Below are 25258 nucleotides of genomic sequence, written 5' to 3' on the forward strand. Positions count from 1 at the left end.
GCTCACCGCCTCCAACCCACTTCAATTGTACCACATTGCGCCTTTTAATAGGTGCCCCTCCACCACTTCTAATCATCGGGACAACCGGCGCCCTGCCCGATACAACATTGGCGTAAGAGGAGGGACCCGGTCTAGGCAGGGTCGAAGGGCCAGCTACGGGCAACGCTAAAGCGGGCACAGGACCCGAACCTACTCCCACACCAGAACCTTCACCAACATTCTCCCTCACCCCTGCCTGCCTGGCCAGATCAGCTTTTATTATGTCCACCGCTGCCAAGGACCTAGCAGGAACACTGATCCCCCCAAATATGGTGTCGACCACTGCCAGCTGGCCCTTATCAAGGGCTGACCTATCCAGTCCAGGAAGTCCTTGTGCCATCTGTGGCACTGCTTTAGGTGTGATGACAGCAGACCTCTCCAATGCCTCCACCTCCATGGCAATCGCCACCATCTGGGCTTCAGAGTCCCCAATTGTGGCCTCTCCAAAATGGCCGCCGCCACCAACTGGAGACACATTCGGCAGATAGTGCTTTCCACCGCCCTGGACTCCAACAACATGGCCGCCGCCTGATGACGGCCCGACACGCTGCTGCACTTCCTCGGCAGGACCTCCCACTACACCAATAGTAGTGTCGGGGCCTACAGGCACCCGGGGATGATCCACCTCAGTGCCTCCACCACCGGTCAGCACCGGCCCTACCGACGCAGCCTTCGGGGGTGAGACCTGAGCCGCCGCATCGCAGGAAGCTATAGCGGTTGTCCCGGCAACGGCGTCAGCCGCTACCATGGGAACCGCCACGCCCCCCGCTCCAGCACAGCCCGGCTCTGCCCCCAGGAGAGACGCCTCCCCTTGCCCATACTCCGCAACCACCGGCGCCATCTTTGAAAGTCCTCCGGCCGCCTCCCCGCCGGGCGCCATCTTGGGACTCCTGGCCAATAAGACCGCCGCCTCGTCCTTCATACTTCCGTCACCGGCTCCACGGGAATCGGGCATCTCCGTCCCCGCTTCCTCCGGGCATCCAGCCACCTCCAGTTTCACGCCATCGGCCCCAGCAGCGCCCGGACCATCCACAGCCACACCAGTAGGAAGAACCGGAGCTCCCGCAGCCGCATCAGAGCCTGGTAAGCACTTTTTCTTGCCCTCCTCACGCAGCTGAGAGATTCTCCCTCTCAGCCTTTCCACCTTCTTTCCCAAATCCGCAATTTCACTGCTGAGAATGGGCTTCTGCCAACTTTTAGCACTCTGCCTTTTATTTTTCTTGGCTGAGATCCAGGCCTGAGCACGCCGGACCTCGCGCCTGAGTTCATCCGGCCCTAGGCCTAGAAACTCATCCTCTGTCTCATCACTCTCTGCCTCCGCTTCACTGCAGCTCCCCTGGCTCAGCACAGATTCACCGCTGGACAACCCCGCGTCCTGGTCCTGGCCATCGGCACAAAGAGCCTCCTCCTCACCGTCCAGACTGGTAAGCACCTTGCTCCCCAGGGTTACTTCACCCAGGGGACCAGCCTCCTCCGGTTTGGAGACTCCCTCCAACACCACCGGGCCCGCAAACACCAGGTCACCGCTGGCCTCTCTGGAGGAGAGCTGGGTTAATAGCACCACAGCCCTCCTCAGACCAGGATCGCTAGGCCCACCACCAGGCCCTCCTCCAGGACCAGAAGCCTGGGGATCGCCATCATCCTCCTCCCCAGGAGGGTCCATCCTCTGCTGGGGGAAACGCTCAGGAGAGACCACTGGCTTCAAATACTACCAGAGGCCTGGGAGCTCTGAAATGGGTGACCTCTCGCCGAGGGATTCAACACATCCAGTGAAATTTTGAGCTGTCTGTGTTTGCTACAAGAGGAGATATCACAAAGTATGCGTTTTTCTTATTTACATTGGTTTCTATGCATTTTGGCCTAAAATGAGCCTTTGCTGTTTTCTCTTAAACGCAACGTGGGAGAAAAACCATTTCAAATCACATTTGTGGGTCTTGGTCTTCAACACAATCTGTGAAATTTTGAGCTGTCTGTGTTTGCTACAAGAGGAGATATCACAAAGTATGCGCTTTTGTTGTTTCCATTGGTTTCAATGCATTTTGGCTTTAAACGAGCATTTGCTATTTTCTCTTAAATGCAACATGGGAGAAAAAACATGTCACATCACATTTGTGGGTTTTGGTCTTCAAAACAATCTGTGAAATTTTGAGCTGTCTGTGTTTGCTACAAGAGAAGATATCACAAAGTATGCGCTTTTGTTGTTTCCATTGGTTTCAATTAATTTTGGCCTTAAACTAGCATTTGCTGTTTTCTCTTAAAATGCAACATGGGAGTAAAACCATTTCACATCACATTTGTGGGTCTTGGTCTTCAACACAATCTGTGAAATTTTGAGCTGTCTGTGTTTGCTACAAGAGGAGATATCACAAAGTATGCGCTTTTGTTGTTTCCATTGGTTTCAATGCATTTTGGCCTTAATCGAGCATTTGCTGTTTTCTCTTAAAACTCAACAAGGGAGTAAAACCATTTGACATCACATTTGTGGGTCTTGGTCGTCAACACAATCTGTGAAATTTTGAGCTGTTTGTGTTTGCTTCAAGAGGAGATATCACAAAGTATGCGCTTTTGTTGTTTCCATTGGTTTCAATGCATTTTGGCCTAAAATGAGCATTTACTGTTTTCTCTTAAATGCAATATGGGAGAAAAACCATTTCACATCACATTTGTGGGTCTTGGTCTTCAACACAATCTGTGAAATTTTGAGCTGTCTGTGTTTGCTACAAGAGGAGATATCACAAAGTATGCACTTTTGTTGTTTCCATTGCATTCAATGCATTTTGTCATAAAACGAGCATTTGCTGTTTTCTCTTAAATGCAACATGGGAGAAAAATATTTCACATCACATTTCTGGGTCTTGGTCTTCAACACAATCTGTGAAATTTTGAGCTGTCTGTGTTTGCTACAAGAGGAGATATCGCAAAGTATGCACTTTTGTTGTTTCCATTGGTGTCAATGCATTTTGGCCTAAAACAAGCATTTGCTGTTTTCTCTTAAAACAACACGGGAGAAAAACCGTTTCACATCACATTTGTGGGTCTTGATCTTCAACACTATCTGTGATATTTTGAGCTGTCTGTGTTTGCTACAAGAGGAGATATCACAAAGTATGCACTTTTGTTGTTTCCATTGGTTTCAATGCATTTTGGCCTAAAACAAGCATTTGCTGTTTTCTCTTAAACGCCACGTGTGAGAAAAACCATTTCACATCACATTTGTGGGTCTTGATCTTCAACACAATCTGTGGAATTTTGAGCTGTCTGTGTTTGCTACAAGAGGAGATATCACAAAGTATGCGCTTTTGTTGTTTCCATTGGTTTCAATGCATTTTGGCCTTAAACGAGCATTTGCTGTTTTCTCTTAAATGCAACATGGGAGAAAAACTATTTCACATCACATTTGTGGGTCTTGGTCTTCAACACAATCTGTGAAATTTTGAGCTGTCTGTGTTTGCTACAAGAGGAGATATCACAAAGTATGCGCTTTTGTTGTTTCCATTGGTTTCAATGCATTTTGGCCTAAAATGAGCATTTGCTGTTTTCTCTTAAACACAACATGGGAGAAAAACCATTTCACATCACATTTGTGGGTGTTGGTCTTCAACACAATCTGTGAAATTTTGAGCTGTCTGTGTTTGCTACAAGAGGAGATATCACAAAGTATGCACTTTTGTTGTTTCCATTGGTTTCAATGCATTTTGGCCTAAAACGAGCATTTGCTGTTTTCTCTTAAACGCAATATGGGAGAAAAACCATTTCACATCACATTTGTGGGTCTTGGTCTACAACACAATCAGTGAATTTTTGAGCTGTCTGTGTTTGCTACAAGAGGAGATATCACAAAGAATGCACTTTTGTTGTTTCCATTGGTTTCAATGCATTTTGGCCTAAAATGAGCATTTGCTGTTTTCTCTTAAACGCAACACGGGAGAAAAACCATTTCACATCACATTTGTGGGTCTTGATCTTCAACACAATCTGTGGAATTTTGAGCTGTCTGTGTTTGCTACAAGAGGAGATATCACAAAGTATGTGTTTTTCTTATTTACATTGGTTTCTATGCATTTTGGCCTAAAATGAGCCTTTGCTGTTTTCTCTTAAACGCAACGTGGGAGAAAAACCATTTCAAATCACATTTGTGGGTCTTGGTCTTCAACACAATCTGTGAAATTTTGAGCTGTCTGTGTTTGCTACAAGAGGAGATATCACAAAGTATGCACTTTTGTTGTTTCCATTGCATTCAATGCATTTTGTCATAAAACGAGCATTTGCTGTTTTCTCTTAAATGCAACATGGGAGAAAAATATTTCACATCACATTTCTGGGTCTTGGTCTTCAACACAATCTGTGAAATTTTGAGCTGTCTGTGTTTGCTACAAGAGGAGATATCGCAAAGTATGCACTTTTGTTGTTTCCATTGGTGTCAATGCATTTTGGCCTAAAACAAGCATTTGCTGTTTTCTCTTAAAACAACACGGGAGAAAAACCGTTTCACATCACATTTGTGGGTCTTGATCTTCAACACTATCTGTGATATTTTGAGCTGTCTGTGTTTGCTACAAGAGGAGATATCACAAAGTATGCACTTTTGTTGTTTCCATTGGTTTCAATGCATTTTGGCCTAAAACAAGCATTTGCTGTTTTCTCTTAAACGCCACGTGTGAGAAAAACCATTTCACATCACATTTGTGGGTCTTGATCTTCAACACAATCTGTGGAATTTTGAGCTGTCTGTGTTTGCTACAAGAGGAGATATCACAAAGTATGCGCTTTTGTTGTTTCCATTGGTTTCAATGCATTTTGGCCTTAAACGAGCATTTGCTGTTTTCTCTTAAATGCAACATGGGAGAAAAACTATTTCACATCACATTTGTGGGTCTTGGTCTTCAACACAATCTGTGAAATTTTGAGCTGTCTGTGTTTGCTACAAGAGGAGATATCACAAAGTATGCGCTTTTGTTGTTTCCATTGGTTTCAATGCATTTTGGCCTAAAATGAGCATTTGCTGTTTTCTCTTAAACACAACATGGGAGAAAAACCATTTCACATCACATTTGTGGGTGTTGGTCTTCAACACAATCTGTGAAATTTTGAGCTGTCTGTGTTTGCTACAAGAGGAGATATCACAAAGTATGCACTTTTGTTGTTTCCATTGGTTTCAATGCATTTTGGCCTAAAACGAGCATTTGCTGTTTTCTCTTAAACGCAATATGGGAGAAAAACCATTTCACATCACATTTGTGGGTCTTGGTCTACAACACAATCAGTGAATTTTTGAGCTGTCTGTGTTTGCTACAAGAGGAGATATCACAAAGAATGCACTTTTGTTGTTTCCATTGGTTTCAATGCATTTTGGCCTAAAATGAGCATTTGCTGTTTTCTCTTAAACGCAACACGGGAGAAAAACCATTTCACATCACATTTGTGGGTCTTGATCTTCAACACAATCTGTGGAATTTTGAGCTGTCTGTGTTTGCTACAAGAGGAGATATCACAAAGTATGTGTTTTTCTTATTTACATTGGTTTCTATGCATTTTGGCCTAAAATGAGCCTTTGCTGTTTTCTCTTAAACGCAACGTGGGAGAAAAACCATTTCAAATCACATTTGTGGGTCTTGGTCTTCAACACAATCTGTGAAATTTTGAGCTGTCTGTGTTTGCTACAAGAGGAGATATCACAAAGTATGCACTTTTGTTGTTTCCATTGCATTCAATGCATTTTGTCATAAAACGAGCATTTGCTGTTTTCTCTTAAATGCAACATGGGAGAAAAATATTTCACATCACATTTCTGGGTCTTGGTCTTCAACACAATCTGTGAAATTTTGAGCTGTCTGTGTTTGCTACAAGAGGAGATATCGCAAAGTATGCACTTTTGTTGTTTCCATTGGTGTCAATGCATTTTGGCCTAAAACAAGCATTTGCTGTTTTCTCTTAAAACAACACGGGAGAAAAACCGTTTCACATCACATTTGTGGGTCTTGATCTTCAACACTATCTGTGATATTTTGAGCTGTCTGTGTTTGCTACAAGAGGAGATATCACAAAGTATGCACTTTTGTTGTTTCCATTGGTTTCAATGCATTTTGGCCTAAAACAAGCATTTGCTGTTTTCTCTTAAACGCCACGTGTGAGAAAAACCATTTCACATCACATTTGTGGGTCTTGATCTTCAACACAATCTGTGGAATTTTGAGCTGTCTGTGTTTGCTACAAGAGGAGATATCACAAAGTATGCGCTTTTGTTGTTTCCATTGGTTTCAATGCATTTTGGCCTTAAACGAGCATTTGCTGTTTTCTCTTAAATGCAACATGGGAGAAAAACTATTTCACATCACATTTGTGGGTCTTGGTCTTCAACACAATCTGTGAAATTTTGAGCTGTCTGTGTTTGCTACAAGAGGAGATATCACAAAGTATGCGCTTTTGTTGTTTCCATTGGTTTCAATGCATTTTGGCCTAAAATGAGCATTTGCTGTTTTCTCTTAAACACAACATGGGAGAAAAACCATTTCACATCACATTTGTGGGTGTTGGTCTTCAACACAATCTGTGAAATTTTGAGCTGTCTGTGTTTGCTACAAGAGGAGATATCACAAAGTATGCACTTTTGTTGTTTCCATTGGTTTCAATGCATTTTGGCCTAAAACGAGCATTTGCTGTTTTCTCTTAAACGCAATATGGGAGAAAAACCATTTCACATCACATTTGTGGGTCTTGGTCTACAACACAATCAGTGAATTTTTGAGCTGTCTGTGTTTGCTACAAGAGGAGATATCACAAAGAATGCACTTTTGTTGTTTCCATTGGTTTCAATGCATTTTGGCCTAAAATGAGCATTTGCTGTTTTCTCTTAAACGCAACACGGGAGAAAAACCATTTCACATCACATTTGTGGGTCTTGATCTTCAACACAATCTGTGGAATTTTGAGCTGTCTGTGTTTGCTACAAGAGGAGATATCACAAAGTATGTGTTTTTCTTATTTACATTGGTTTCTATGCATTTTGGCCTAAAATGAGCCTTTGCTGTTTTCTCTTAAACGCAACGTGGGAGAAAAGCCATTTCAAATCACATTTGTGGGTGTTGGTCTTCAACACAATCTGTGAAATTTTGAGCTGTCTGTGTTTGCTAAAAGAGGAGATATCACAAAGTATGCGCTTTTGTTGTTTCCATTGGTTTCAATGCATTTTGGCCTAAAATGAGCATTTGCTGTTTTCTCTTAAACGCAACACGAGAGAAAAACCATTTCACATCACATTTGTGGGTCTTGATCTTCAACACAATCTGTGGAATTTTGAGCTGTCTGTGTTTGCTACAAGAGGAGATATCACAAAGTATGTGTTTTTCTTATTTACATTTGTTTCTATGCATTTTGGCCTAAAATGAGCCTTTGCTGTTTTCTCTTAAACGCAACGTGGGAGAAAAACCATTTCAAATCACATTTGTGGGTCTTGGTCTTCAACACAATCTGTGAAATTTTGAGCTGTCTGTGTTTGATACAAGAGAAGATATCACAAAGTATGCGCTTTTGTTGTTTCCATTGGTTTCAATTAATTTTGGCCTTAAACTAGCATTTGCTGTTTTCTCTTAAAATGCAACATGGGAGTAAAACCATTTCACATCACATTTGTGGGTCTTGGTCTTCAACACAATCTGTGAAATTTTGAGCTGTCTGTGTTTGCTACAAGAGGAGATATCACAAAGTATGCGCTTTTGTTGTTTCCATTGGTTTCAATGCATTTTGGCCTTAATCGAGCATTTGCTGTTTACTCTTAAAACTCAACAAGGGAGTAAAACCATTTGACATCACATTTGTGGGTCTTGGTCGTCAACACAATCTGTGAAATTTTGAGATGTCTGTGTTTGCTACAAGAGGAGATATCACAAAGTATGCGCATTTGTTGTTTCCATTGGTTTCAATGCATTTTGGCCTAAAATGAGCATTTGCTGTTTTCTCTTAAATGCAACATGGGAGTAAAACCATTTCACATCACATTTGTGGGTGTTGGTCTTCAACACTATCAGTGAAATTTTGAGCTGTCTGTGTTTGCTACAAGAGGAGATATCACAAAGTATGCGCTTTTGTTGTTTCCATTGGTTTCAATGCATTTTGACATAAAATGAGCATTTACTGTTTTCTCTTAAATGCAATATGGGAGAAAAACCATTTCACATCACATTTGTGGGTCTTGGTCTTCAACACAATCTGTGAAATTTTGAGCTGTCTGTGTTTGTTACAAGAGGAGATATCACAAAGTATGCACTTTTGTTGTTTCCATTGCATTCAATGCATTTTGTCATAAAACGAGCATTTGCTGTTTTCTCTTAAATGCAACATGGGAGAAAAATATTTCACATCACATTTCTGGGTCTTGGTCTTCAACACAATCTGTGAAATTTTGAGCTGTCTGTGTTTGCTACAAGAGGAGATATCACAAAGAATGCACTTTTGTTGTTTACATTGGTTTCAATGCATTTTGGCCTAAAATGAGCATTTGCTGTTTTCTCTTAAAACAACACGGGAGAAAAACCGTTTCACATCACATTTGTGGGTCTTGATCTTCAACACTATCTGTGAAATTTTGAGCTGTCTGTGTTTGCTACAAGAGGAGATATCACAAAGTATGCACTTTTGTTGTTTCCATTGGTTTCTATGCATTTTGGCCTAAAATGAGCCTTTGCTGTTTTCTCTTAAACGCAACGTGGGAGAAAAACCATTTCAAATCACATTTGTGGGTCTTGGTCTTCAACACAATCTGTGAAATTTTGAGCTGTCTGTGTTTGCTAAAAGAGGAGATATCACAAAGTATGCGCTTTTGTTGTTTCCATTGGTTTCAATACATTTTGGCTTTAAACGAGCATTTGCTATTTTCTCTTAAATGCAACATGGGAGAAAAAACATGTCACATCACATTTGTGGGTTTTGGTCTTCAAAACAATCTGTGAAATTTTGAGCTGTCTGTGTTTGCTACAAGAGGAGATATCACAAAGTATGCGCTTTTGTTGTTTCCATTGGTTTCAATGCATTTTGGCCTTAAACTAGCATTTGCTGTTTTCTCTTAAAATGCAACATGGGAGTAAAACCATTTCACATCACATTTGTGGGTCTTGGTCTTCAACACAATCTGTGAAATTTTGAGCTGTCTGTGTTTGCTACAAGAGGAGATATCACAAAGTATGCGCTTTTGTTGTTTCCATTGGTTTCAATGCATTTTGGCCTTAAACTAGCATTTGCTGTTTTCTCTTAAAATGCAACATGGGAGTAAAACCATTTCACATCACATTTGTGGGTCTTGGTCTTCAACACAATCTGTGAAATTTTGAGCTGTCTGTGTTTGCTACAAGAGGAGATATCACAAAGTATGCGCATTTGTTGTTTCCATTGGTTTCAATGCATTTTGGCCTAAAATGAGCATTTGCTGTTTTCTCTTAAATGCAACATGGGAGTAAAACCATTTCACATCACATTTGTGGGTGTTGGTCTTCAACACTATCTGTGAAATTTTGAGCTGTCTGTGTTTGCTACAAGAGGAGATATCACAAAGTATGCGCTTTTGTTGTTTCCATTGGTTTCAATGCATTTTGACCTAAAATGAGCATTTACTGTTTTCTCTTAAATGCAATATGGGAGAAAAACCATTTCACATCACATTTGTGGGTCTTGGTCTTCAACACAATCTGTGAAATTTTGAGCTGTCTGTGTTTGTTACAAGAGGAGATATCACAAAGTATGCATTTTTGTTGTTTCCATTGCATTCAATGCATTTTGTCATAAAACGAGCATTTGCTGTTTTCTCTTAAATGCAACATGGGAGAAAAATATTTCACATCACATTTCTGGGTCTTGGTCTTCAACACAATCTGTGAAATTTTGAGCTGTCTGTGTTTGCTACAAGAGGAGATATCACAAAGTATGCACTTTTGTTGTTTCCACTGGTGTCAATGCATTTTGGCCTAAAACGAGCATTTGCTGTTTTCTCTTAAAACAACACGGGAGAAAAACCGTTTCACATCACATTTGTGGGTCTTGATCTTCAACACTATCTGTGAAATTTTGAGCTGTCTGTGTTTGCTACAAGAGGAGATATCACAAAGTATGCACTTTTGTTGTTTCCATTGGTTTCAATGCATTTTGGCCTATAACGAGCATTTGCTGTTTTCTCTTAAACGCAACGTGGGAGAAAAACCATTTCACATCACATTTGTGGGTCTTGGTCTTCAACACAATCAGTGAATTTTTGAGCTGTCTGTGTTTGCTACAAGAGGAGATATCACAAAGAATGCACTTTTGTTGTTTACATTGGTTTCAATGCATTTTGGCCTAAAATGAGCATTTGCTGTTTTCTCTTAAACGCAACACGGGAGAAAAACCATTTCACATCACATTTGTGGGTCTTGATCTTCAACACAATCTGTGGAATTTTGAGCTGTCTGTGTTTGCTACAAGAGGAGATATCACAAAGTATATGTTTTTCTTATTTACATTGGTTTCTATGCATTTTGGCCTAAAATGAGCCTTTGCTGTTTTCTCTTAAACGCAACGTGGGAGAAAAACCATTTCAAATCACATTTGTGGGTCTTGGTCTTCAACACAATCTGTGAAATTTTGAGCTGTCTGTGTTTGCTACAAGAGGAGATATCACAAAGTATGCGCTTTTGTTGTTTCCATTGGTTTCAATACATTTTGGCTTTAAACGAGCATTTGCTATTTTCTCTTAAATGCAACATGTGAGAAAAAACATGTCACATCACATTTGTGGGTTTTGGTCTTCAAAACAATCTGTGAAATTTTGAGCTGTCTGTGTTTGCTACAAGAGGAGATATCACAAAGTATGCGCTTTTGTTGTTTCCATTGGTTTCAATGCATTTTGGCCTTAAACTAGCATTTGCTGTTTTCTCTTAAAATGCAACATGGGAGTAAAACCATTTCACATCACATTTGTGGGTCTTGGTCTTCAACACAATCTGTGAAATTTTGAGCTGTCTGTGATTGCTACAAGAGGAGATATCACAAAGTATGCACTTTTGTTGTTTCCATTGGTTTCAATGCATTTTGGCCTTAATCGAGCATTTGCTGTTTTCTCTTAAAACTCAACAAGGGAGTAAAACCATTTGACATCACATTTGTGGGTCTTGGTCGTCAACACAATCTGTGAAATTTTGAGCTGTTTGTGTTTGCTACAAGAGGAGATATCACAAAGTATGCGCTTTTGTTGTTTCCATTGGTTTCAATGCATTTTGGCCTAAAATGAGCATTTACTGTTTTCTCTTAAATGCAATATGGGAGAAAAACCATTTCACATCACATTTGTGGGTCTTGGTCTTCAACACAATCTGTGAAATTTTGAGCTGTCTGTGTTTGCTACAAGAGGAGATATCACAAAGTATGTGTTTTTCTTATTTACATTGGTTTCTATGCATTTTGGCCTAAAATGAGCCTTTGCTGTTTTCTCTTAAACGCAACGTGGGAGAAAAGCCATTTCAAATCACATTTGTGGGTCTTGGTCTTCAACACAATCTGTGAAATTTTGAGCTGTCTGTGTTTGCTACAAGAGGAGATATCACAAAGTATGCGCTTTTGTTGTTTCCATTGGTTTCAATGCATTTTGGCCTAAAATGAGCATTTGCTGTTTTCTCTTAAACGCAACACGGGAGAAAAACCATTTCACATCACATTTGTGGGTCTTGATCTTCAACACAATCTGTGGAATTTTGAGCTGTCTGTGTTTGCTACAAGAGGAGATATCACAAAGTATGTGTTTTTCTTATTTACATTGGTTTCTATGCATTTTGGCCTAAAATGAGCCTTTGCTGTTTTCTCTTAAACGCAACGTGGGAGAAAAACCATTTCAAATCATATTTGTGGGTCTTGGTCTTCAACACAATCTGTGAAATTTTGAGCTGTCTGTGTTTGCTACAAGAGGAGATATCACAAAGTATGCGCTTTTGTTGTTTCCATTGGTTTCAATGCATTTTGGCTTTAAACGAGCATTTGCTATTTTCTCTTAAATGCAACATGGGAGAAAAAACATGTCACATCACATTTGTGGGTTTTGGTCTTCAAAACAATCTGTGAAATTTTGAGCTGTCTGTGTTTGCTACAAGAGAAGATATCACAAAGTATGCGCTTTTGTTGTTTCCATTGGTTTCAATTAATTTTGGCCTTAAACTAGCATTTGCTGTTTTCTCTTAAAATGCAACATGGGAGTAAAACCATTTCACATCACATTTGTGGGTCTTGGTCTTCAACACAATCTGTGAAATTTTGAGCTGTCTGTGTTTGCTACAAGAGGAGATATCACAAAGTATGCGCTTTTGTTGTTTCCATTGGTTTCAATGCATTTTGGCCTTAATCGAGCATTTGCTGTTTTCTCTTAAAACTCAACAAGGGAGTAAATCCATTTGACATCACATTTGTGGGTCTTGGTCGTCAACACAATCTGTGAAATTTTGAGCTGTTTGTGTTTGCTTCAAGAGGAGATATCACAAAGTATGCGCTTTTGTTGTTTCCATTGGTTTCAATGCATTTTGGCCTAAAATGAGCATTTACTGTTTTCTCTTAAATGCAATATGGGAGAAAAACCATTTCACATCACATTTGTGGGTCTTGGTCTTCAACACAATCTGTGAAATTTTGAGCTGTCTGTGTTTGCTACAAGAGGAGATATCACAAAGTATGCACTTTTGTTGTTTCCATTGCATTCAATGCATTTTGTCATAAAACGAGCATTTGCTGTTTTCTCTTAAATGCAACATGGGAGAAAAATATTTCACATCACATTTCTGGGTCTTGGTCTTCAACACAATCTGTGAAATTTTGAGCTGTCTGTGTTTGCTACAAGAGGAGATATCGCAAAGTATGCACTTTTGTTGTTTCCATTGGTGTCAATGCATTTTGGCCTAAAACAAGCATTTGCTGTTTTCTCTTAAAACAACACGGGAGAAAAACCGTTTCACATCACATTTGTGGGTCTTGATCTTCAACACTATCTGTGATATTTTGAGCTGTCTGTGTTTGCTACAAGAGGAGATATCACAAAGTATGCACTTTTGTTGTTTGGATTGGTTTCAATGCATTTTGGCCTAAAACAAGCATTTGCTGTTTTCTCTTAAACGCCACGTGTGAGAAAAACCATTTCACATCACATTTGTGGGTCTTGATCTTCAACACAATCTGTGGAATTTTGAGCTGTCTGTGTTTGCTACAAGAGGAGATATCACAAAGTATGCGCTTTTGTTGTTTCCATTGGTTTCAATGCATTTTGGCCTAAAATGAGCATTTGCTGTTTTCTCTTAAACACAACATGGGAGAAAAACCATTTCACATCACATTTGTGGGTGTTGGTCTTCAACACAATCTGTGAAATTTTGAGCTGTCTGTGTTTGCTACAAGAGGAGATATCACAAAGTATGCACTTTTGTTGTTTCCATTGGTTTCAATGCATTTTGGCCTAAAACGAGCATTTGCTGTTTTCTCTTAAACGCAATATGGGAGAAAAACCATTTCACATCACATTTGTGGGTCTTGGTCTACAACACAATCAGTGAATTTTTGAGCTGTCTGTGTTTGCTACAAGAGGAGATATCACAAAGAATGCACTTTTGTTGTTTCCATTGGTTTCAATGCATTTTGGCCTAAAATGAGCATTTGCTGTTTTCTCTTAAACGCAACACGGGAGAAAAACCATTTCACATCACATTTGTGGGTCTTGATCTTCAACACAATCTGTGGAATTTTGAGCTGTCTGTGTTTGCTACAAGAGGAGATATCACAAAGTATGTGTTTTTCTTATTTACATTGGTTTCTATGCATTTTGGCCTAAAATGAGCCTTTGCTGTTTTCTCTTAAACGCAACGTGGGAGAAAAACCATTTCAAATCACATTTGTGGGTCTTGGTCTTCAACACAATCTGTGAAATTTTGAGCTGTCTGTGTTTGCTACAAGAGGAGATATCACAAAGTATGCACTTTTGTTGTTTCCATTGCATTCAATGCATTTTGTCATAAAACGAGCATTTGCTGTTTTCTCTTAAATGCAACATGGGAGAAAAATATTTCACATCACATTTCTGGGTCTTGGTCTTCAACACAATCTGTGAAATTTTGAGCTGTCTGTGTTTGCTACAAGAGCAGATATCGCAAAGTATGCACTTTTGTTGTTTCCATTGGTGTCAATGCATTTTGGCCTAAAACAAGCATTTGCTGTTTTCTCTTAAAACAACACGGGAGAAAAACCGTTTCACATCACATTTGTGGGTCTTGATCTTCAACACTATCTGTGATATTTTGAGCTGTCTGTGTTTGCTACAAGAGGAGATATCACAAAGTATGCACTTTTGTTGTTTCCATTGGTTTCAATGCATTTTGGCCTAAAACGAGCATTTGCTGTTTTCTCTTAAACGCCACGTGTGAGAAAAACCATTTCACATCACATTTGTGGGTCTTGGTCTTCAACACAATCTGTGAAATTTTGAGCTGTCTGTGTTTGCTACAAGAGGAGATATCACAAAGTATGCGCTTCTGTTGTTTCCATTGGTTTCAATGCATTTTGGCCTAAAATGAGCATTTGCTGTTTTCTCTTAAACACAACATGGGAGAAAAACCATTTCACATCACATTTGTGGGTGTTGGTCTTCAACACAATCTGTGAAATTTTGAGCTGTCTGTGTTTGCTACAAGAGGAGATATCACAAAGTATGCGCTTTTGTTGTTTCCATTGGTTTCAATGCATTTTGGCCTAAAACGAGCATTTGCTGTTTTCTCTTAAACGCAATATGGGAGAAAAACCATTTCACATCACATTTGTGGGTCTTGGTCTACAACACAATCAGCGAATTTTTGAGCTGTCTGTGTTTGCTACAAGAGGAGATATCACAAAGAATGCACTTTTGTTGTTTCCATTGGTTTCAATGCATTTTGGCCTAAAATGAGCATTTGCTGTTTTCTCTTAAACGCAACACGGGAGAAAAACCATTTCACATCACATTTGTGGGTCTTGATCTTCAACACAATCTGTGGAAATTTGAGCTGTCTGTGTTTGCTACAAGAGGAGATATCACAAAGTATGTGTTTTTCTTATTTACATTGGTTTCTATGCATTTTGGCCTAAAATGAGCATTTGCTATTTTCTCTTAAATGCAACATGGGAGAAAAAACATGTCACATCACATTTGTGGGTTTTGGTCTTCAAAACAATCTGTGAAATTTTGAGCTGTCTGTGTTTGCTACAAGAGAAGATATCACAAAGTATGCGCTTTTGTTGTTTCCATTGGTTTCAATGCATTTTGGCCTTAAACTAGCATTTGCTGTTTTCTCTTAAAATGCAACATGGGAGTAAAACCATTTCACATAACATTTGTGGGTCTTGGTCTTCAACACAATCTGTGAAATTTTGAGCTGTCTGTGTTTGCTACAAGAGGACATATCACAAAGTATGCGCTTTTGTTGTTTCCATTGGTTTCAATGCATTTTGACCTTAATCGAGCATTTGCTGTTTTCTCTTAAAACTCAACAAGGGAGTAAAACCATTTGACATCACATTTGTGGGTCTTGGTCGTCAACACAATCTGTGAAATTTTGAGCTGTTTGTGTTTGCTACAAGAGGAGATATCACAAAGTATGCGCTTTTGTTGTTTCCATTGGTTTCAATGCATTTTGGCCTAATATGAGCATTTACTGTTTTCTCTTAAATGCAATATGGGAGAAAAACCATTTCACATCACATTTGTGGGTCTTGGTCTTCAACACAATCTGTGAAATTTTGAGCTGTCTGTGTTTGCTACAAGAGGAGATATCACAAAGTATGCGCATTTGTTGTTTCCATTGGTTTCAATGCATTTTGGCCTAAAATGAGCATTTGCTGTTTTCTCTTAAATGCAACATGGGAGTAAAACCATTTCACATCACATTTGTGGGTGTTGGTCTTCAACACTATCTGTGAAATTTTGAGCTGTCTGTGTTTGCTACAAGAGGAGATATCACAAAGTATGCGCTTTTGTTGTTTCCATTGGTTTCAATGCATTTTGACCTAAAATGAGCATTTACTGTTTTCTCTTAAATGCAATATGGGAGAAAAACCATTTCACATCACATTTGTGGGTCTTGGTCTTCAACACAATCTGTGAAATTTTGAGCTGTCTGTGTTTGTTACAAGAGGAGATATCACAAAGTATGCATTTTTGTTGTTTCCATTGCATTCAATGCATTTTGTCATAAAACGAGCATTTGCTGTTTTCTCTTAAATGCAACATGGGAGAAAAATATTTCACATCACATTTCTGGGTCTTGGTCTTCAACACAATCTGTGAAATTTTGAGCTGTCTGTGTTTGCTACAAGAGGAGATATCACAAAGTATGCACTTTTGTTGTTTCCACTGGTGTCAATGCATTTTGGCCTAAAACGAGCATTTGCTGTTTTCTCTTAAAACAACACGGGAGAAAAACCGTTTCACATCACATTTGTGGGTCTTGATCTTCAACACTATCTGTGAAATTTTGAGCTGTCTGTGTTTGCTACAAGAGGAGATATCACAAAGTATGCACTTTTGTTGTTTCCATTGGTTTCAATGCATTTTGGCCTATAACGAGCATTTGCTGTTTTCTCTTAAACGCAACGTGGGAGAAAAACCATTTCACATCACATTTGTGGGTCTTGGTCTTCAACACAATCAGTGAATTTTTGAGCTGTCTGTGTTTGCTACAAGAGGAGATATCACAAAGAATGCACTTTTGTTGTTTACATTGGTTTCAATGCATTTTGGCCTAAAATGAGCATTTGCTGTTTTCTCTTAAACGCAACACGGGAGAAAAACCATTTCACATCACATTTGTGGGTCTTGATCTTCAACACAATCTGTGGAATTTTGAGCTGTCTGTGTTTGCTACAAGAGGAGATATCACAAAGTATATGTTTTTCTTATTTACATTGGTTTCTATGCATTTTGGCCTAAAATGAGCCTTTGCTGTTTTCTCTTAAACGCAACGTGGGAGAAAAACCATTTCAAATCACATTTGTGGGTCTTGGTCTTCAACACAATCTGTGAAATTTTGAGCTGTCTGTGTTTGCTACAAGAGGAGATATCACAAAGTATGCGCTTTTGTTGTTTCCATTGGTTTCAATACATTTTGGCTTTAAACGAGCATTTGCTATTTTCTCTTAAATGCAACATGTGAGAAAAAACATGTCACATCACATTTGTGGGTTTTGGTCTTCAAAACAATCTGTGAAATTTTGAGCTGTCTGTGTTTGCTACAAGAGGAGATATCACAAAGTATGCGCTTTTGTTGTTTCCATTGGTTTCAATGCATTTTGGCCTTAAACTAGCATTTGCTGTTTTCTCTTAAAATGCAACATGGGAGTAAAACCATTTCACATCACATTTGTGGGTCTTGGTCTTCAACACAATCTGTGAAATTTTGAGCTGTCTGTGATTGCTACAAGAGGAGATATCACAAAGTATGCACTTTTGTTGTTTCCATTGGTTTCAATGCATTTTGGCCTTAATCGAGCATTTGCTGTTTTCTCTTAAAACTCAACAAGGGAGTAAAACCATTTGACATCACATTTGTGGGTCTTGGTCGTCAACACAATCTGTGAAATTTTGAGCTGTTTGTGTTTGCTACAAGAGGAGATATCACAAAGTATGCGCTTTTGTTGTTTCCATTGGTTTCAATGCATTTTGGCCTAAAATGAGCATTTACTGTTTTCTCTTAAATGCAATATGGGAGAAAAACCATTTCACATCACATTTGTGGGTCTTGGTCTTCAACACAATCTGTGAAATTTTGAGCTGTCTGTGTTTGCTACAAGAGGAGATATCACAAAGTATGCACTTTTGTTGTTTCCATTGCATTCAATGCATTTTGTCATAAAACGAGCATTTGCTGTTTTCTCTTAAATGCAACATGGGAGAAAAATATTTCACATCACATTTCTGGGTCTTGGTCTTCAACACAATCTGTGAAATTTTGAGCTGTCTGTGTTTGCTACAAGAGCAGATATCGCAAAGTATGCACTTTTGTTGTTTCCATTGGTGTCAATGCATTTTGGCCTAAAACAAGCATTTGCTGTTTTCTCTTAAAACAACACGGGAGAAAAACTGTTTCACATCACATTTGTGGGTCTTGATCTTCAACACTATCTGTGATATTTTGAGCTGTCTGTGTTTGCTACAAGAGGAGATATCACAAAGTATGCACTTTTGTTGTTTCCATTGGTTTCAATGCATTTTGGCCTAAAACGAGCATTTGCTGTTTTCTCTTAAACGCCACGTGTGAGAAAAACCATTTCACATCACATTTGTGGGTCTTGATCTTCAACACAATCTGTGGAATTTTGAGCTGTCTGTGTTTGCTACAAGAGGAGATATCACAAAGTATGCGCTTTTGTTGTTTCCATTGGTTTCAATGCATTTTGGCCTAAAATGAGCATTTGCTGTTTTCTCTTAAACACAACATGGGAGAAAAACCATTTCACATCACATTTGTGGGTGTTGGTCTTCAACACAATCTGTGAAATTTTGAGCTGTCTGTGTTTGCTACAAGAGGAGATATCACAAAGTATGCGCTTTTGTTGTTTCCATTGGTTTCAATGCATTTTGGCCTAAAACGAGCATTTGCTGTTTTCTCTTAAACGCAATATGGGAGAAAAACCATTTCACATCACATTTGTGGGTCTTGGTCTACAACACAATCAGTGAATTTTTGAGCTGTCTGTGTTTGCTACAAGAGGAGATATCACAAAGAATGCACTTTTGTTGTTTCCATTGGTTTCAATGCATTTTGGCCTAAAATGAGCATTTGCTGTTTTCTCTTAAACGCAACACGGGAGAAAAACCATTTCACATCACATTTGTGGGTCTTGATCTTCAACACAATCTGTGGAATTTTGAGCTGTCTGTGTTTGCTACAAGAGGAGATATCACAAAGTATGTGTTTTTCTTATTTACATTGGTTTCTATGCATTTTGGCCTAAAATGAGCCTTTGCTGTTTTCTCTTAAACGCAACGTGGGAGAAAAGCCATTTCAAATCACATTTGTGGGTCTTGGTCTTCAACACAATCTGTGAAATTTTGAGCTGTCTGTGTTTGCTACAAGAGGAGATATCACAAAGTATGCGCTTTTGTTGTTTCCATTGGTTTCAATGCATTTTGGCCTAAAATGAGCATTTGCTGTTTTCTCTTAAACGCAACACGGGAGAAATACCATTTCACATCACATTTGTGGGTCTTGATCTTCAACACAATCTGTGGAATTTTGAGCTGTCTGTGTTTGCTACAAGAGGAGATATCACAAAGTATGTGTTTTTCTTATTTACATTGGTTTCTATGCATTTTGGCCTAAAATGAGCCTTTGCTGTTTTCTCTTAAACGCAACGTGGGAGAAAAACCTTTTCAAATCACATTTGTGGGTCTTGGTCTTCAACACAATCTGTGAAATTTTGAGCTGTCTGTGTTTGCTACAAGAGGAGATATCACAAAGTATGCGCTTTTGTTGTTTCCATTGGTTTCAATGCATTTTGGCTTTAAACAAGCATTTGCTATTTTCTCTTAAATGCAACATGGGAGAAAAAACATGTCACATCACATTTGTGGGTTTTGGTCTTCAAAACAATCTGTGAAATTTTGAGCTGTCTGTGTTTGCTACAAGAGAAGATATCACAAAGTATGCGCTTTTGTTGTTTCCATTGGTTTCAATTAATTTTGGCCTTAAACTAGCATTTGCTGTTTTCTCTTAAAATGCAACATGGGAGTAAAACCATTTCACATCACATTTGTGGGTCTTGGTCTTCAACACAATCTGTGAAATTTTGAGCTGTCTGTGTTTGCTACAAGAGGAGATATCACAAAGTATGCGCTTTTGTTGTTTCCATTGGTTTCAATGCATTTTGGCCTTAATCGAGCATTTGCTGTTTTCTCTTAAAACTCAACAAGGGAGTAAAACCATTTGACATCACATTTGTGGGTCTTGGTCGTCAACACAATCTGTGAAATTTTGAGCTGTTTGTGTTTGCTTCAAGAGGAGATATCACAAAGTATGCGCTTTTGTTGTTTCCATTGGTTTCAATGCATTTTGGCCTAAAATGAGCATTTACTGTTTTCTCTTAAATGCAATATGGGAGAAAAACCATTTCACATCACATTTGTGGGTCTTGGTCTTCAACACAATCTGTGAAATTTTGAGCTGTCTGTGTTTGCTACAAGAGGAGATATCACAAAGTATGCACTTTTGTTGTTTCCATTGCATTCAATGCATTTTGTCATAAAACGAGCATTTGCTGTTTTCTCTTAAATGCAACATGGGAGAAAAATATTTCACATCACATTTCTGGGTCTTGGTCTTCAACACAATCTGTGAAATTTTGAGCTGTCTGTGTTTGCTACAAGAGGAGATATCGCAAAGTATGCACTTTTGTTGTTTCCATTGGTGTCAATGCATTTTGGCCTAAAACAAGCATTTGCTGTTTTCTCTTAAAACAACACGGGAGAAAAACCGTTTCACATCACATTTGTGGGTCTTGATCTTCAACACTATCTGTGATATTTTGAGCTGTCTGTGTTTGCTACAAGAGGAGATATCACAAAGTATGCACTTTTGTTGTTTCCATTGGTTTCAATGCATTTTGGCCTAAAACAAGCATTTGCTGTTTTCTCTTAAACGCCACGTGTGAGAAAAACCATTTCACATCACATTTGTGGGTCTTGATCTTCAACACAATCTGTGGAATTTTGAGCTGTCTGTGTTTGCTACAAGAGGAGATATCACAAAGTATGCGCTTTTGTTGTTTCCATTGGTTTCAATGCATTTTGGCCTTAAACGAGCATTTGCTGTTTTCTCTTAAATGCAACATGGGAGAAAAACTATTTCACATCACATTTGTGGGTCTTGGTCTTCAACACAATCTGTGAAATTTTGAGCTGTCTGTGTTTGCTACAAGAGGAGATATCACAAAGTATGTGTTTTTCTTATTTACATTGGTTTCTATGCATTTTGGCCTAAAATGAGCCTTTGCTGTTTTCTCTTAAACACAACGTGGGAGAAAAACCATTTCAAATCACATTTGTGGGTCTTGGTCTTCAACACAATCTGTGAAATTTTGAGCTGTCTGTGTTTGCTACAAGAGGAGATATCACAAAGTATGCACTTTTGTTGTTTCCATTGCATTCAATGCATTTTGTCATAAAACGAGCATTTGCTGTTTTCTCTTAAATGCAACATGGGAGAAAAATATTTCACATCACATTTCTGGGTCTTGGTCTTCAACACAATCTGTGAAATTTTGAGCTGTCTGTGTTTGCTACAAGAGCAGATATCGCAAAGTATGTACTTTTGTTGTTTCCATTGGTGTCAATGCATTTTGGCCTAAAACAAGCATTTGCTGTTTTCTCTTAAATGCAACATGGGAGAAAAACTATTTCACATCACATTTGTGGGTCTTGGTCTTCAACACAATCTGTGAAATTTTGAGCTGTCTGTGTTTGCTACAAGAGGAGATATCACAAAGTATGTGTTTTTCTTATTTACATTGGTTTCTATGCATTTTGGCCTAAAATGAGCCTTTGCTGTTTTCTCTTAAACGCAACGTGGGAGAAAAACCATTTCAAATCACATTTGTGGGTCTTGGTCTTCAACACAATCTGTGAAATTTTGAGCTGTCTGTGTTTGCTACAAGAGGAGATATCACAAAGTATGCACTTTTGTTGTTTCCATTGCATTCAATGCATTTTGTCATAAAACGAGCATTTGCTGTTTTCTCTTAAATGCAACATGGGAGAAAAATATTTCACATCACATTTCTGGGTCTTGGTCTTCAACACAATCTGTGAAATTTTGAGCTGTCTGTGTTTGCTACAAGAGCAGATATCGCAAAGTATGCACTTTTGTTGTTTCCATTGGTGTCAATGCATTTTGGCCTAAAACAAGCATTTGCTGTTTTCTCTTAAAACAACACGGGAGAAAAACCGTTTCACATCACATTTGTGGGTCTTGATCTTCAACACTATCTGTGATATTTTGAGATGTCTGTGTTTGCTACAAGAGGAGATATCACAAAGTATGCACTTTTGTTGTTTCCATTGGTTTCAATGCATTTTGGCCTAAAACAAGCATTTGCTGTTTTCTCTTAAATGCCACGTGTGAGAAAAACCATTTCACATCACATTTGTGGGTCTTGATCTTCAACACAATCTGTGGAATTTTGAGCTGTCTGTGTTTGCTACAAGAGGAGATATCACAAAGTATGCGCTTTTGTTGTTTCCATTGGTTTCAATGCATTTTGGCCTTAAACGAGCATTTGCTGTTTTCTCTTAAACGCAACATGGGAGAAAAACTATTTCACATCACATTTGTGGGTCTTGGTCTTCAACACAATCTGTGAAATTTTGAGCTGTCTGTGTTTGCTACAAGAGGAGATATCACAAAGTATGCGCTTTTGTTGTTTCCATTGGTTTCAATGCATTTTGGCCTAAAATGAGCATTTGCTGTTTTCTCTTAAACACAACATGGGAGAAAAACCATTTCACATCACATTTTTGGGTGTTGGTCTTCAACACAATCTGTGAAATTTTGAGCTGTCTGTGTTTGCTACAAGAGGAGATATCACAAAGTATGCACTTTTGTTGTTTCCATTTGTTTCAATGCATTTTGGCCTAAAACGAGCATTTGCTGTTTTCTCTTAAACGCAATATGGGAGAAAAACCATTTCACATCACATTTGTGGGTCTTGGTCTACAACACAATCAGTGAATTTTTGAGCTGTCTGTGTTTGCTACAAGAGGAGATATCACAAAGAATGCACTTTTGTTGTTTCCATTGGTTTCAATGCATTTTGGCCTAAAATGAGCATTTGCTGTTTTCTCTTAAACGCAACACGGGAGAAAAACCATTTCACATCACATTTGTGGGTCTTGATCTTCAACACAATCTGTGGAATTTTGAGCTGTCTGTGTTTGCTACAAGAGGAGATATCACAAAGTATGTGTTTTTCTTATTTACATTGGTTTCTATGCATTTTGGCCTAAAATGAGCCTTTGCTGTTTTCTCTTAAACGCAACGTGGGAGAAAAGCCATTTCAAATCACATTTGTGGGTCTTGGTCTTCAACACAATCTGTGAAATTTTGAGCTGTCTGTGTTTGCTACAAGAGGAGATATCACAAAGTATGCGCTTTTGTTGTTTCCATTGGTTTCAATGCATTTTGGCCTAAAATGAGCATTTGCTGTTTTCTCTTAAACGCAACACGGGAGAAAAACCATTTCACATCACATTTGTGGGTCTTGATCTTCAACACAATCTGTGGAATTTTGAGCTGTCTGTGTTTGCTACAAGAGGAGATATCACAAAGTATGCGCTTTTGTTGTTTCCATTGGTTTCAATGCATTTTGGCTTTAAACGAGCATTTGCTATTTTCTCTTAAATGCAACATGGGAGAAAAAACATGTCACATCACATTTGTGGGTTTTGGTCTTCAAAACAATCTGTGAAATTTTGAGCTGTCTGTGTTTGCTACAAGAGAAGATATCACAAAGTATGCGCTTTTGTTGTTTCCATTGGTTTCAATTAATTTTGGCCTTAAACTAGCATTTGCTGTTTTCTCTTAAAATGCAACATGGGAGTAAAACCATTTCACATCACATTTGTGGGTCTTGGTCTTCAACACAATCTGTGAAATTTTGAGCTGTCTGTGTTTGCTACAAGAGGAGATATCACAAAGTATGCGCTTTTGTTGTTTCCATTGGTTTCAATGCATTTTGGCCTTAATCGAGCATTTGCTGTTTTCTCTTAAAACTCAACAAGGGAGTAAAACCATTTGACATCACATTTGTGGGTCTTGGTCGTCAACACAATCTGTGAAATTTTGAGATGTCTGTGTTTGCTACAAGAGGAGATATCACAAAGTATGCGCATTTGTTGTTTCCATTGGTTTCAATGCATTTTGGCCTAAAATGAGCATTTGCTGTTTTCTCTTAAATGCAACATGGGAGTAAAACCATTTCACATCACATTTGTGGGTGTTGGTCTTCAACACTATCTGTGAAATTTTGAGCTGTCTGTGTTTGCTACAAGAGGAGATATCACAAAGTATGCGCTTTTGTTGTTTCCATTGGTTTCAATGCATTTTGACCTAAAATGAGCATTTACTGTTTTCTCTTAAATGCAATATGGGAGAAAAACCATTTCACATCACATTTGTGGGTCTTGGTCTTCAACACAATCTGTGAAATTTTGAGCTGTCTGTGTTTGTTACAAGAGGAGATATCACAAAGTATGCACTTTTGTTGTTTCCATTGCATTCAATGCATTTTGTCATAAAACGAGCATTTGCTGTTTTCTCTTAAATGCAACATGGGAGAAAAATATTTCACATCACATTTCTGGGTCTTGGTCTTCAACACAATCTGTGAAATTTTGAGCTGTCTGTGTTTGCTACAAGAGGAGATATCACAAAGTATGCACTTTTGTTGTTTCCACTGGTGTCAATGCATTTTGGCCTAAAACGAGCATTTGCTGTTTTCTCTTAAAACAACACGGGAGAAAAACCGTTTCACATCACATTTGTGGGTCTTGATCTTCAACACTATCTGTGAAATTTTGAGCTGTCTATGTTTGCTACAAGAGGAGATATCACAAAGTATGCACTTTTGTTGTTTCCATTGGTTTCAATGCATTTTGGCCTATAACGAGCATTTGCTGTTTTCTCTTAAACGCAACGTGGGAGAAAAACCATTTCACATCACATTTGTGGGTCTTGGTCTTCAACACAATCAGTGAATTTTTGAGCTGTCTGTGTTTGCTACAAGAGGAGATATCACAAAGAATGCACTTTTGTTGTTTACATTGGTTTCAATGCATTTTGGCCTAAAATGAGCATTTGCTGTTTTCTCTTAAACGCAACACGGGAGAAAAACCATTTCACATCACATTTGTGGGTCTTGATCTTCAACACAATCTGTGGAATTTTGAGCTGTCTGTGTTTGCTACAAGAGGAGATATCACAAAGTATATGTTTTTCTTATTTACATTGGTTTCTATGCATTTTGGCCTAAAATGAGCCTTTGCTGTTTTCTCTTAAACGCAACGTGGGAGAAAAACCATTTCAAATCACATTTGTGGGTTTTGGTCTTCAAAACAATCTGTGAAATTTTGAGCTGTCTGTGTTTGCTACAAGAGGAGATATCACAAAGTATGCGCTTTTGTTGTTTCCATTGGTTTCAATGCATTTTG

The sequence above is a fragment of the Taudactylus pleione genome, unplaced genomic scaffold, assembly GCF_031769625.1.
Source record: "Taudactylus pleione unplaced genomic scaffold, aTauple2 ptg000760l, whole genome shotgun sequence".
NCBI lineage: Eukaryota > Metazoa > Chordata > Amphibia > Anura > Myobatrachidae > Taudactylus > Taudactylus pleione.